The sequence below is a fragment of the Aotus nancymaae genome, unplaced genomic scaffold, assembly GCF_030222135.1.
Source record: "Aotus nancymaae isolate 86718 unplaced genomic scaffold, 86718_ANA_hifiasm-v0.15.2.pri h1tg000006l, whole genome shotgun sequence".
In the NCBI taxonomy this organism is placed as follows: Eukaryota; Metazoa; Chordata; class Mammalia; order Primates; family Aotidae; genus Aotus; species Aotus nancymaae.
The window spans coordinates 69,416,421-69,430,763 of record NW_026988417.1 but is presented as its reverse complement, the minus strand read 5'-3'; the positions used below and the strand labels follow the sequence as shown (position 1 = coordinate 69,430,763).

The window sequence follows — 14,343 nt, the reverse complement described above, 5'->3', positions numbered from 1 at the left end:
TGGTAGAGATGAAAGAAAAAAAAAATCCCTGCCCTAAAAAGGCTCACAGACTTCTGAGAAGGCCATCAACAGAAATAAAATTTTATGATTCAATGTCATATGTGCATAATATAAGAATATAGAAGGGAGACCACCAAACTCAACTTGGGTGACATCAGGAAAACCTGAGAGAGAAGAAGAAATGGAGCTTAAATGAGTTTGCCAGACAGACAAAGTGGGGGAAGATGCTCAAGAGCTTTGGAACAATGTGACTCTTGGAATGCAGCAAGTGCAAATGAGGAACAGTTTAAAATTTTTGACCTCATTTTAGTTACCTTAATTGAAATGGAAATAGTCACATATGACTGTGGCTACCGTATTGGACAGAGCAGATTGGACCAGATTGGATCCTTGAAAGAAAGGAGATTGCCTTCTCCTCTTACCTTTCCCACTTCTTACTGACTGGAAAGCAGATATAGTGGCAAGTCACTTGGACCATGCAGATGAGATATCACTCCAGGATGGAAGTAACAAATAGAAGAAACTTGGGTCCCTGATACCACAGAGCCATCTTTAGGTTTGGCTTATGCTCAGATCATTATGTCAAAGATATAAATTCCTATATTAAGTTATTGTTATTTTGGATCTTTTTACAGTAGCCAGACCCATCTCCTACTACAAATGTCTACTAGAATAATGAAAAGCAATAATCATAATCTTTGCTAAGATTTTTTTGGAATTCCTTCTACATATCGGGTACTAGGCTAAATGCATGGTTGCATTTAAACACACGCTGTTAAAGTAGATAGTAGGATAGCCCCATTCTGCAGATAATTCTCATTGGTGGCAGGATGAGACTTTTCTGACATCAAACTGTCAGATACTGTAGTATATAAATACAGAATATTTTATCATTAAGGGCCAGGTAAATTGTGTACAACTAGACTTTTTAAATGCTGAGACAATATTTATATTCATTGTAGAATTCTCAGCTGTTATGCAGCAACCGTGCCCTCTTTCTTCCGGCAAAAAGAACCTCAAATGATTCAAACAGTGGGCAACTATTCCTTGACTTTAGGAAGAGTAGGTCCTTATTGCAGAACCCGTGAAAGAAATCCTAATCAATCGGTATTAATCACTGGCATTTTTGGCCAGTTATTGGCCTAAAGATAGGCAGAAGGTACAGTTCTGATTAATGAGATGTAAGCAAAGATCAAATGAGAAATAAAAAGTCAAAAACTTGTCTGGAATGAAGATGCAATGCTGGAGGTGTGGCATCCATCACGCAACCATGAAGACAAAGCCAACATATAAGAATGGCAGAGTGGAGAGATAAGTGGGATCCTTGATCATATTATTGAGCTGCCACTCCTTGCCTGGAAAATCTATCTTCAAACTACTTGTAATACAAGAAAAAACCCCAATTTAATGAGGTTTGTTTTGAATTTTTTATAAATTCAAAATTTATAAATCTGGTTTTGAATTTTTTCACAGGGGGAAAACTTCCTAACTGACACAGACATACGCACATCCTTCTGTTTTCCTTAAGAAAGTTAAGGAAAAGTCATACAACTTAGAATGGTGTCCTATGCATTCGTGGCTTATCTCCGTGAAACCCAGTTCTCACTGGCTCAACCACAGTAAAATTACTTCAGTAATTTGAAAAATAACTTTTGGAATTATTTATTGGGATATGTAAAATAACCTGAACAGATAACAGAGCTCAAATGCAATCCATATTACCTTGTTCCGATCCTCAAACTAAAAACTTATTCTCCCTTAATTACAAATGTTTCTTGATGAATGTACATGTGTGGAAAGCCATTATAATCTATTGTACCCAATTAGTAAATATTCTAAAATTTTAAGGGAAATATTATAACAAGTAATGTTAGGCTATCGTTTAAGAGAAAAATAGAAATATTAACCCTAATGCATAAAAATTTCATTGATATCACTACCCACAAGAAAAGATAAATGAAGAATTGAGGTATGCTGCAGGACGGCGAAGGTTTAAAAGGGATTTAAATATACAGATAAATAGGAGAGGCAGAAATGTTTTGGTCTTGAGTTATACTAAAAGCTGATTTAATTCTTTTCTGAGTGTGGGGAGGGAAAAGCAACACATGATATTTATGCAATCTATTATCCAGAATTATAAGCAAATTTAAAATATTTTTAGATGCTATTTTCCGTTAAAGAGAGAAAAAGCAGATATTTTTCTATGCACAAATATATACTATGCTACCATCTTAACCATGTTATTAATCTTTAATCTGATTTATAACTGAAAAGCTCATGTGATAACTGATTGTATGTGATTTCATTCACAAAAAGAGAAGATTATCCATCAAATAGGCACATTTTTCTTGGGATTTCACAGAATAAATGAGCTGGACACATTTTTCTTTCAAATACCAGGCAATCCAAAATATTTGCAGATAATCAGAAAGGCATGAAACAGCAAATTAAGCTACATTAAGGCAGTTCTCAATATTTTGCATTTTTGACAAATCCGACAAGTTGAAAAAAACAATTTGAATAAAGGCAATATTAGAAAAAATAACATACCTTAGAGATGATTAATGGTTCTCCGTGCTCCAGGCCACCTTTCAGAGTAAAACCCCAGGGAGCTCCTCCCTCCAGGAATGCCTCCAGATAAATGTACCTTCCCTTGGGGGCCGTGTTAGGGTTTAATGTGGCACTAGGCTTATGGAAGTTTTCAGTGGTCCTCATCATGCCAAACACATGATCCCTCAAGTTAAATGTAAAAGGCCTGAAGCAAATTCAGGCAAGCAGTGCTTCTATAGCACAAGTTGTCCCATCCTTCAGTATATTCAATAGCCAAAAGAGAGGTTTGCAGAAGCAAATTCTTCCATACATAAAATGTTCTTCCAAGCTGAACTCCAAGATGCTGAACCAGAGGGAATTTTCACTTCAACATTTCTGAATGTAAATCCTCCTCCAGGAATTCTGAGTTCTCACTGAAGCCCCCAAGTGGTATACATCTCTACTTTGTTCGTAAAAACTTTCTTCAGTGGCACCCTGAAGATCGCTGTTTTGAGGTTTTATTTCATACACACACACACACTAAAACTACTTCTGTCTATTTTACAGAGAAAATTAAAAGCATCTTACAATACAGTAAGAAAATTACAAATACTCAAAGGAATATCTCATTTTTGATTGATTATCAACCCTTTCTTCTCTCGGAGTGAAATTTACCATTACAATAGCCTCCTCCCTCCCCAGAAGTAGCTTAAAAAGAAAGAAAGCACTTACTATGCTTCGGCTCACTTCAGAATTTTCTAACTTGTCCCAAAGAGACAGAGAAGCTGTGCTAAAACTTTTTACTTCTTTTTTTTCCAGCAATAAGTTAAAAGTTTGTTCTTAGGAGAGAAAGAAAGTTTTTGTAGGATGTAGAGAAAATGAAAAAAGCACGATAAATTAATCCTCAATGGAAAAAATATGAAGGAGGCAGCTCAGTTCTTTTCTTTGTTATTTTCAGTGATGATCAGCCACCGCTGCTGCTGCCACAGCCACTTGCCTCCTCTGAGAGAAAGAGTAAGGAAGTTAGAGGAACATGGATTAAGGCAAAGTGAAGCATTGCAACCTTTCTGCACAGTAAGCACTGCCATGCAGAATTCAGTTCACCACAAAGACCTGACAATCCAAACAGTCTCACAGCTGATAACACGTAGAAAGTTAAAAATACTATACAGATGGCTAATTACTAAGGGATAGAAAATAGTTCCTAGAATAACCCTGCCTCGTACCAATTAAAGGAGAATTTCAGTGAGTGAGACACAGGCATTTGTGTTTTTAAAAACCCTCCAGGCAATTCTGCTGTGCAGCCGAGTTTGAGAAGCAATGCCTAAGTGATTTGGGTAAACATTTAAGTACGTGTCAAGGTGTGGAACAAGGGCTTTATTTTTTTCATTAGAAGAAAATACTACCAAGTATAACAGATGAAATGGGACTTTCCAATCAAATTTCTGCTTGTTTGACTCAATAAAAACAGGAGGCAGGCTTTCTTCTTTCCAGGTTTTCATTGTTATCTAGTCCAAGACTGTTATCTACTCTTTACATGAAAAGAAATCCATAATGCCTTGTGGGTAAGTATGAGGCACTCGGGAAGAAATGTTGTTCTAATTTCAGTTTATCAATGTAACTTTGTAATAATGTTACATAAAATTTAACATTCATATTTGTTATTAAAAATTTGAACAGTAGAAAGATAACTACATCTAACCCAGAAGCCTCAGCTATTTAGTTATTGGAACAGATTATAATTATTTCCAAGGAATATATGTACTAAAACATTTTTCTGTTTAAAAGTATGGAATAATGAGAATTAAGTTGAAACTGAAGTTAAACACTACCGTGGGGCTTGATAACAATTTGATTCTGGTGTTTGTACTTATCATTAATGAAGGTTGATACAGAAAAGCAGGTATATGATATTAAACTATATGATATTTAATTTACAACACTGGACAGGTGTTGTTTGATTTTCAGTAGTAACTTCACTGAAGGGCTTGAAGACAAAAAAAAGTAAAATCTCCTGTAATGGTAGTATGTGAGTGGAGACATAAGGAAACCTAAGGTATACCAAGTGAAAATATGTGGTAAAAGTTGGCTGACTCTTCAGGGCTATTCATGCAATTTTTACTGTGGTTTTCTTTTATAGCTTAATTTGTAAATTAGAATAAATGGAGAAATACTAGTTTTTCTTTCACTTCAAAGAACATAGGTATTTTAAATAAAATTCCTAGGTAAATAAACAGCTTTTTCCCAAAAAATTATTTTTTGAGGCTCTTATATTGCTCCTAAAACATTTTGTAAAAATTGGGATTTTACAGAATCCACATTTATTATTAAAAGTAACAAAGCTATACAAAATTTCATTTAGACAGGAGGCATAAGTTCAAGAGATCTATTGTACAGCATAGTGGCTATAGTTATAACAATGTATTTATATTTGGAAATTGCTAAGATTAGATTTTAAGTGTTCTCACAACACAAACAAAAAATTAGTAGTGAGGCAACAGATATGTTAATTCCTTGATTTATCCATTTTACAATGTATACTTGTATCAAAACATCATGTGATACACCATAAGTATATATAATTTTTATTTATCAATTTAAAAAATAAAGTAATGAAGCTAAAAGCAAAAGGCAAAGGAAATAAAAAGATAAGAGATGAAGAATATGAACCCAGAGCTTGTAAACTGATGAAACCTCTATTTTAGATTATCACCAAAAATATTGAAGAAACAAATACATAACCAAAATTGATATGTAATCTGAAAAATGTGTAAAGCTTCATTTTGTAGACAGTCAGTATAGCAGCTGATAGACCAGGGTTGGAAGAACTTTTTACCTTCATCTTCCACTGATCAGATTCAAAGAATGTTAAAGCTGCAAGAGACAATCCTCCCACACCCTTGATTTTAGAGGTATGGACACAGAGACCACCAGAAGGTTAAATGATCTGACCAGCGTCATCCTGCAAGCAACAGAGGCGGGCATGACATTTAAATCTTCAGATGTTTAGGAATGGAATCTCAGCTTAAGTCAGGTGTTTTGCATAGTTTATGGTGAAAAGATAACTTTCTTTTGATATAGCATTACTAATTCATAAAGAGAACTTCTGTTAGGATATGTGATTTGGGCGCAAACTCTTAATTACACAGTGCAATCAGCCTCTCCTCCCCAAGGAGAGAAAGGTAACCCTATTGTATCAAGATGCTGACAGTGGAAAGGTTAGGATTCTCGTTGAGAACAGCATAGGATTTAGGCTTTCTGATAGAGGACTTCTTTTTTGCCCGTTCAGCATCTCTCTAGGAAACCACTTCTTCCTTGATCGTGTGGTGCTGGTAGGCTGCCCCATCCCTGGCTCCAGGGTAGATGTAATAACCCAGAAGTCAAGCACCCCATGGCTCAAATAATTGGGATGTGGATGGGCATGTGACTTAAGTGTGACCAATGTTATAACCAGAAATTTTATTAGTCCTATCAAAAAAAGGGCATTTTCTCCTATGGGCTGCCAGGTTGGTAGACAAAATTTTGGAGTTGCTGGAAGTCATCTTTTTTTCTTTTTTTTTTTTTTGAGACAGGGTCTTGCTTTGTTTCCCCAGACTGGAGTGCAGTGTGTGATCATGGACCACTGTAGCCTCAACCTCCGGGGCTCAAGCAGTCCTCCCATCTCAGCCCCACGAGTAGCTGGGACTACAGGTATATGCCATCATGCCTGGCTAATTAAAAAAAAATTTTTGTAGAGACAGGGTCTCACTCTGTTGCCCAGGCTGGTCTCAAACTCCTGGGCTCAAGTGATCCTCCCGCCTTAGCCTCCCAATGTCCTGAGATTACAGGTGTCGGCTGCCATGCCCCAGCTGGAAGTCATCTTTGACATCACCTGCCTGAGAAGGAAATCAGCTCCGAGAAAAGCAGGGGGAGACAGTTCTAGTGATACCATTGAGCCTTGTGCTCAATTGTACCTTACTTAAGCTGGCAATTCTCAAGCTTTTTGGTTTCAGGACCCCTTACATTCTAAAAAATTACTGAAGACTCCGAAGAAATTTATATCAATCGATATTTTCTATATTAGAAAATAGAAAAGAACCTGTTAAAATACTTATATATGCATTAAAAACAATGATAAATCCTTTACACGTTAAAGTAACTAACATATTAATATTTTTATGAAAAATAATTACATTGTCTCAAACAAAAAATATTACCAAGAAGAGTGGCATTGTTTCACACATTTGCAACTCTCTTTAATGGCTGGGTTAGTAGAAGATGGTTAGATTCTACTATCTGCTTCTTCATTCAATTTGTTCGATGTCACATGGCATATAGCCGCTGGAAAATTCCACCATACATTTTTGAGACAGCAAGTGGAAAAGGCAAACAATGTCTTAGTATTATTATGAAAGTGGTTTTGACCTTGAGGATCCTTCCCCTTCCAAGTTCCCATGGGTCATAAAACTGGTAATTGTAGGAGTGGGCTGGCTTTTAGGCCACCATAAGCAGACATAGCCAGGCCTAAAGCCACCCACTCCTACAATTACCAGTTTTATGACACCATAGATACCTGTTTGTTTTTTCCTTAAACCAGCTGGTGTTGAGTTTCTGCTTCTTGCAACTAAAAGAACTGTAAGTAATACACAAGGAAACCCCTTCCTGGTTTTTCCTGGTTTGGGACAAAGTTTAGAGAAGCTTAGCACAGTACCACAAATGAAGCTTCACGTAGTGTTTTCTCTCTATTACTTCTCTCCTTCCTTCTCCCTCTAACTTACAACTATTGCCTACTTTCTTGATCAGATTCTTCCCTTCATGATAAATAGATCCAATTTAGCTCACAACTTCATTTTCTGTCTCTATATGAAAAATTCCCACTGTGAGTTATTGAGCTCATATTGCTGTTACTGTGAATATGGCTCCAGAACAGAAAAAATATATCAATCATACTGACTTTACCACTTGTTTAGCATCCCTACACCAAACAGTCTGTTAAATGTCATTTTCCTAATTACTGTTTTGACTTTTTAGCAATCACATCATTGTATTTGTTAACAGCACTGAAGGAAAATTAATTTGTTCTTTTGAAAATTCTCATTTTTTTTTCTTAGTATTCTCTAATGTTTCTCTCTTTATTTTTTGCCAAAACTTTTAATATGATTGTCAACTTATTGGATTTTAAAAATGCTTCTGGATTGAATATTTGAGATTGAAGTCACTAGTTTATGTCTGAAAATAAAATCAGAGTGACATCTGGTGGCTATTCTAGCTCATTAAACAATCAGTAAAGTAAATTAACTGTAGACAATAAATTGCTTTTTTTTTTTTTTTTTTTTGAGACAGAGTCTCACTCTGTCCTGCAATCTCTGCCTCCTGGGATCAAGTGATTCTTCTGTCACAGCTCCCTGAGTAGCTGGGATTACAGGCACACACTGCCACGCCTGGCTATTTTTCTTTTTTTTTGTATTTTAGGGGCAACGGAGTTGCCCAGGCTGTCTTGAACTCCTGAGCTCAGACAGTCTACCCACCTCGGCCTCCCAAAGTGCTAGGATTACAGGTGTGAGCCACATTGCCCAGCTTAATAAATTGTTAAATTATAGGTTTGGAAGTTTATTTAGTGTTTCTTAGAGAGAAGGCCTCAGAACAATACCAAATAGACAAAAATCAATCTTATTTTAAAGTTTGTGCAATCTCTCTAGGCAGCCTTTCACAGGCAAAAAGAATGATGTCTTCATGTGTCTCCTTAAGATTGAGGATCAAAACATGATGTTGGCTGATTAAAAAAAAAAAAAATGGCTGGGCACAGTGGTTCTCACCTGTAATCTCAGGACTCTGTCTCAAAAAAAGAGAAAGCTTAAGGAAAACTTTCCCAACTGATCTTCTCTCACGTCTCAATGCCAGGAAGTGGATTAAATGCTTCCTCTGAAAACAGTTACTTGGAAGAGGAATGAAAGCACAAAGATTAGATTTAAACTAATTGAGATCTACCTCCTAGAACTTCTCCTGAAGCACAGGGCTCTGTAGAATGTTGTGTTGAATACGGGGGTTCTTGAGAAAGGAGAAAGGGGGAATAGATGCTGAATATGCAATTTACAGCATTTGCTTCACCAAATATCAAAAGTTGGTTGCAAAACTATCAAAGCACAATGAATTCAAATTATTTGGGAATGATCTAAATGCTCTGTGTCTTGAAGGAAGCAGTAGTTTTACAGGTGCATATATATATGTCAAAACTCATCACATGGTATACTTTAAATGTATACAGTTTATTGAATGGAAATGATAGCTCGATAAAGTTAGTTTTTAAACAACTGAAGGACTTCATGGTCAAATGAATAGATAACCCAAATGTAGAATATACATGCAATGAAATATTATCCAGCCTTAAAAATGAACGAAATCTGTTATCTATTGAAAGTCAGTCAACACAAGGATTTATAATACTTTTTTATTTAAAAAAAATGAACAAAATTCTGATGTATGCTACAACACAGATGAACTCTGAAGAAACTATGTGAAATAAGCCAGACACAAAAGGACAAATATTGTATGATTCCATTTATATGAGATACCTACAGTAGTCAAACTGACACAAAGTGAAAGTAGTATGGTGCTTTCTAGCAGATGAGGGATGAGGAAATAAGGAGTTAGTGTTTAATGAGTACAGCATTTCAGTCTGAAAAATGAAAACGTTCTGGAGGTGGTGGTAATGGTTGCATAACAATGTGCCTATGTGAATGCCACAAAATGAAAATAGTTATAAAGATAAATTTTATGTTATATATATTTTGCCACAATAAGTTTAAAAAGTGCTTGTAAGAGGTAAAAAAAAAATGTAAAACATCACACTATGGTTAATCAGATCATTATTCATCACTTAATCATGGTAAGCACGGTTGTAGTGAAAAGTCACAAAACTGCCAGATGCATAATGATCCAAATAATAATAATATCTGATGGCACATACTTGATATTAGATCCCTGACAGAAGTCATAACTGTTATAGAAGTCATTGTAGTAGGTTATTATTTAAAAACTGGTAGAAGTATATTGATAAACTTACATCATTTACTTCCTAAATAGAAGTAAAAGATCTTAATAAGAATATAACTCAGCAACAGCAACGGTATTGAGATCTTAAACAAAAGATGGTTTATAATAAAGCATAAGTTGGCTTCAAAGATGATTATGACAATGATCTCAATGGCAGAAATGAGACCTAGAGGAAAACAGGCAATCTCCCTTTATTAGCTATCTGACTTCTATCTGCTACTTCTATTCCTTTTTTCATCAGTCTGTAAAAGAGTTTGTTAATTAAAAAAAAAAACCCATATCAAAACTTGTATTTTTAAAAACCCATATCAGTGTTAGGGGAGAGACTGACTTCCAAGGAACACAAAGAACTTTCTAGGGAGACAGAAATCTTGACTGGAGTGTTCGTTACTGGGTGTACACATTTTTCAAAACTCATCACTTAAAAGAACACTTAAACTTTCTCTCCAGCTGGGATATCATCTTCTCCTGCCCTAGGACATTGTCTCGCCTGGCTCCTAGGCCTTTAAATTTAGACACCAGCTTTTTTGGGTCATCAGGATGTAAAGGGCATGTCATGGAATTTAGCCTTCATAATTATGTGAGCCAATTCCTATAATAAATCTCCCTCCCCCATCTTTCTGTCTCTCTGTCTCTCTCTGTGTCTTTCTTTCTCTCTCCCCACTCTGTAATAAATACCGCCACCTCTGTCTCTCTCTCTCTCTCAATTTACATATACATAAAATTGAGGGTTTTTCAGAACTTTGGAAGAAACAAACCCACAGATTCAAAAAGCCCAGTGAATTACAGACCGGACAGAAAAAATAATTATACACTAATACAACACATAGAAAAGAACTTGCATATGTTTTCTTGCTTAATCCATCTGTTTATGTTTTGGTTGCTTACTCATTGATTTTCTTGTTATAAAAAATGTATTTTGTTTGCTATTGAAGTTTTCAATCATGTTTATACCTCTACTAATGTTACCTTTATTTAAGCATTCCAAAACAATTTGTGAATCAAAATGTATATGCTCTCAATTTGAATATTTTTCTTCATAGAAAATAAATGGTTTATCTTATACTATTTCCATTTTCTAAACCCATATCTAAAAAGGCATCTGTTGGTTTTGTCTAGAATTGTAAACTATACCATTGTGATAATAATATAAATGATTTTATTAAAGAGTGTTATTCTTTTTTTTTTGAGACAGAATCTTACTCTATCACACAGGCTGGAGTAGAGTGGTGTGACCTTGGCTCACTGCAACCTCCACCTCCTAGGTTCAAGCGATTCTCCTGCCTCAGCCTTCCGAGTAGCTGGGATTACAGGCACATGCCACCATGTCTGGCTAATTTTTTGTATTTTTGGTAGAGATAGGGTTTTGCCATGTTGACCAGGCTGGTCTCGGACTCCTGACCTCAAGTGATCCACCTGCCTCTGCCTCCTAAAGTGCTGGGATTACAGGCATGAGCCACGGCACCCAGCCTGTTATTCTGCTTTGAAATTTTTATTTTTAAAAGCAAATAGAGGCAGAGACTCTCTGTGTTGCCCCAGCTGGTCTCAAACTCCTGGCCTCAAGCAATCCTCCCACTTCAGCCTTCCAAAGTGTTGGAATTACAGGCATGAGCCACTAGGCCTGGCTAAGATTGTTGTTCTTTAGCATTCTATTAAATATTTTGTCATATTAACAAGAAAAAAACTTTGATTTTTATTATTTCCACACACAAAAAGTACACTAATTGTATTGGAAGTGAAGTATAACTTAATAAAGTTGATTTTTAAAACCTCAATCAGCTCCAAAGAAACATTTCTACTCTTTAAGATGGCATATGAAAAGTCTTCTTTTAAAACTAATTCAAAAGCAGTCTCAAATTAGAAATTACTCACCCTGCCAAGATAAATTTCCAGAAATATAATCACAATTCCTCCTGGAAATGCTGTTCCTCAGAGAGCCACATGGCTGCTTCCGGTCTCCTTCAAGGTTCTGCTCACAGGGTTCTGCTCACACCTGGAGGGGCTCATCTCTGCTCTGTTTGTTTGCATACTGCAACACTGAAACAGAAAAAGAGCTAACATGACTAACTCCATTTTTTTTTCTTTTTTGAGACTGAGTTTCGCTCTTGTTGCCCAAGCTGGAGTGCAATGGTGTGATCTCCACCTCCCTGCAACCTCCGCCTCCTGGGTTCAAGCAATTCTCCTGCCTCAGCCTCATAAGTAGCTGAGATTACAGGCATGTACCACCACATCTGGCTAATTTTGTATTTTTAGTAGAGACGGGGTTTCTCCATGTTGGTCAGGCTGGTCTTGAACTCCCAACCTCAGGTGATCCACCTGCCTCGGCCTCCCAAAGTGCTGGGATTATAGGTGTGAGCCACCAAGCCTAGCTTCCAGTTTTTATTTAAGAGGACTCTACCCATTCCCGTACATGGACTAGGATAATTTTAGAGCACTGAGATACAATGCAAAAACTGCAATCATGTAGTATTGGAAACTAACTCTAGGATTAAAGAAGAAGTGTATGAACAACTATGTTTTGTTAAAGATTTATAGGAACAATGAGGTTTGGCTATCTTTACATGAGAGACTATTACCCAAGGACAAAGAAGTTTCACAGACCTCCGCTGGACCCTTGTTGGTGCCCATATGTCTGTGGTTCCCTGTCACTTAAACATAAAAGACAAGGCAAAATCCTCGCATAATCCTAAAATGGTTCTTTAGGACATTGGTCTGCATCTTCTTGGTTCCTGGCTCTCCAAAGTAAAGTTGCTTTCCTTCCTCCACCTCCTTGTCTCTTGACTTATTGATGTCCTGTGGCAAGAAGAACAAGTTTGGATTCAGTCACAATCCATCCCACATTTCCTCCTCTCCTTCCCTGCTTCCTTTGTCCCCATGGCATTTACCACCTTCTAGTACATTAATTCTGTCACAGTGATTATTTATGACCTGTACCCCACCACTAAAGTATAAGTTCCATGAGGGCAGGGTTTTGGTTCATTTTATTCACTGATGTTCCTGGTACACAGCTGGTGCTCAATAAATATTTGTTGATGAACTCAAGTTTTCTAGTTAAATATATTTCTCTCCTTGTGTGGCTGGTGGGGAGAAGAATGTCAGAACATAACTACATGGTCTTTAATATTTTATGCTCTATGTACTTGCAAAATGTAATAGAGATGATTTGCCCTCCACAAGGTATAGTATCACCTCCACAATGTATAGTATCACCTCCACAATACATATTGATGACTTCTATATATCCAGCTCTATACTGGGCACTGGGGAAAAGTAGTTGCCCAATAAAATGTACAATAGAAAGTTTTAAACCATATTCAGGAAAGGAAAATATCTATCCCCCAAATCCAGGCTGTTCTGTAACTCTGCTTTAACACTGTATTTAGTTTTGAAGATCTTTGGCAAAAGAAAAGTTTCGAAGTCTAAGTCATAAAGGAAATACAATAGTTAAAGTAATTTCATATAATCTATACCATATGCTAAATTAAAATATGTGTTTTTTTCCGAAGTACCACCCATTTACAAAGCTGGTTGTGTTGGGTGAACCACGATTTTTTTGAACTTAGCAAATAGTGAACTAAATTTTAAGTGACCCTATATGTGCATCATGTATTTGATGTCTGAAGTTATTTTCTAACAGAATTTTAACAAATGTTTTTGTACTAAGATAAAGTTCTACTCTTTGATTTTATAGAATTGTAGAGTTTTTTCCTTTTTTTTTTTTTTTTCAGTTAGGAAAGCCTGTTCTGATATTTCTACATCTAACATCTTGCAGAGGAAAATACTAATGCTTTCAAAGTTCAAATGGCTTGTCCAAGCTAGTGCCAAAGCTCAGATCAGGCCTGGGTTCCATATTCCTGAGCCATCCTTAAATTGACTGAGTCTTAATTGCCTCCTCACAAAGGCCAGCCACCATTTGGATTGACATTAGAAGGGACACTGGTTCCTTGAGGGCAGAAACTAGAGCTTCTTTGTATCTCCTCAGTGCCCAGCACAGGATCTAGTGCAGAGTAGGAACCAGTTGAGGAAGACACAACCACCTTGGACCTAGGTGTTGACTCTTAACTAAAGAGCTCTTGGTGACTTGGGCCCTAAATAACCACAACAACCCAACCTCTGCTTGTTCAGCCACTCTGCTCAGTCCTCACTGGCCTCTGGGTTGATTTTCAAACACACCAAGCAAATTCCTGAAAGTCTCTGTCTCACAATATCCACACAAATCCCTCCCCCAAGCCCTACAAGTCTCTTTTGAATGTCAGTTGTTCAATGAGGCCTTCTCAAGATCACACTATGAAACGTCAACCCCACACTCCCTAACCTCCTCGCTCTGTCTCCACGACACTTATCCCCATCTGGCATATTTGAACTTGCCTGTTCATGCATTGCTCATCTTCCTCTACAAGAATGTAAGCACTACAAGGGTAGGGTCTTATTGTTCCCTGCTTTATTTTCAAAACCTACGAGTAGCATGTGGCAGGTGCCCTATAAATATGGGTGGAATTAGTGAATGGAAAAGGATTTTGGATCCCTTTCTTGATCTTTTAATTCTTTATTTACAAAGCTAAGAAGTTGTTTTTAATACAAGATTTTTAAAATGTTGTAAAGTAAAACTGCAGGACACTTCAAAATGCAATGGATTTTATAGTAAAATCAGGGGCACATAACTTTTCATACATATCTGCGGGTGCAGATAATTTCAAACACATCTTTTAATTAAAGACTTTAAAAAGAAAAAATCCTTTGTGTGTGTGTCCAGGGTACAAGCACAAAATGAGACACCAATGG

At 36.6% G+C, this 14,343-nt stretch overlaps 1 long non-coding RNA gene across 1 annotated transcript; it reads right to left on the bottom strand.

Annotated features, from left to right (window-relative positions):
* Positions 1-3,353: 3,353 nt before the first annotated feature.
* LOC105713326 (uncharacterized) lies at positions 3,354-12,348 on the bottom strand. The gene is made up of 3 exons (XR_001106540.1): positions 12,163-12,348; positions 11,434-11,598; positions 3,354-3,531 (listed from the first exon to the last, which is right to left on the bottom strand). It is a non-coding gene; the product is annotated as an uncharacterized LOC105713326 (long non-coding RNA).
* Positions 12,349-14,343: the final 1,995 nt, after the last annotated feature.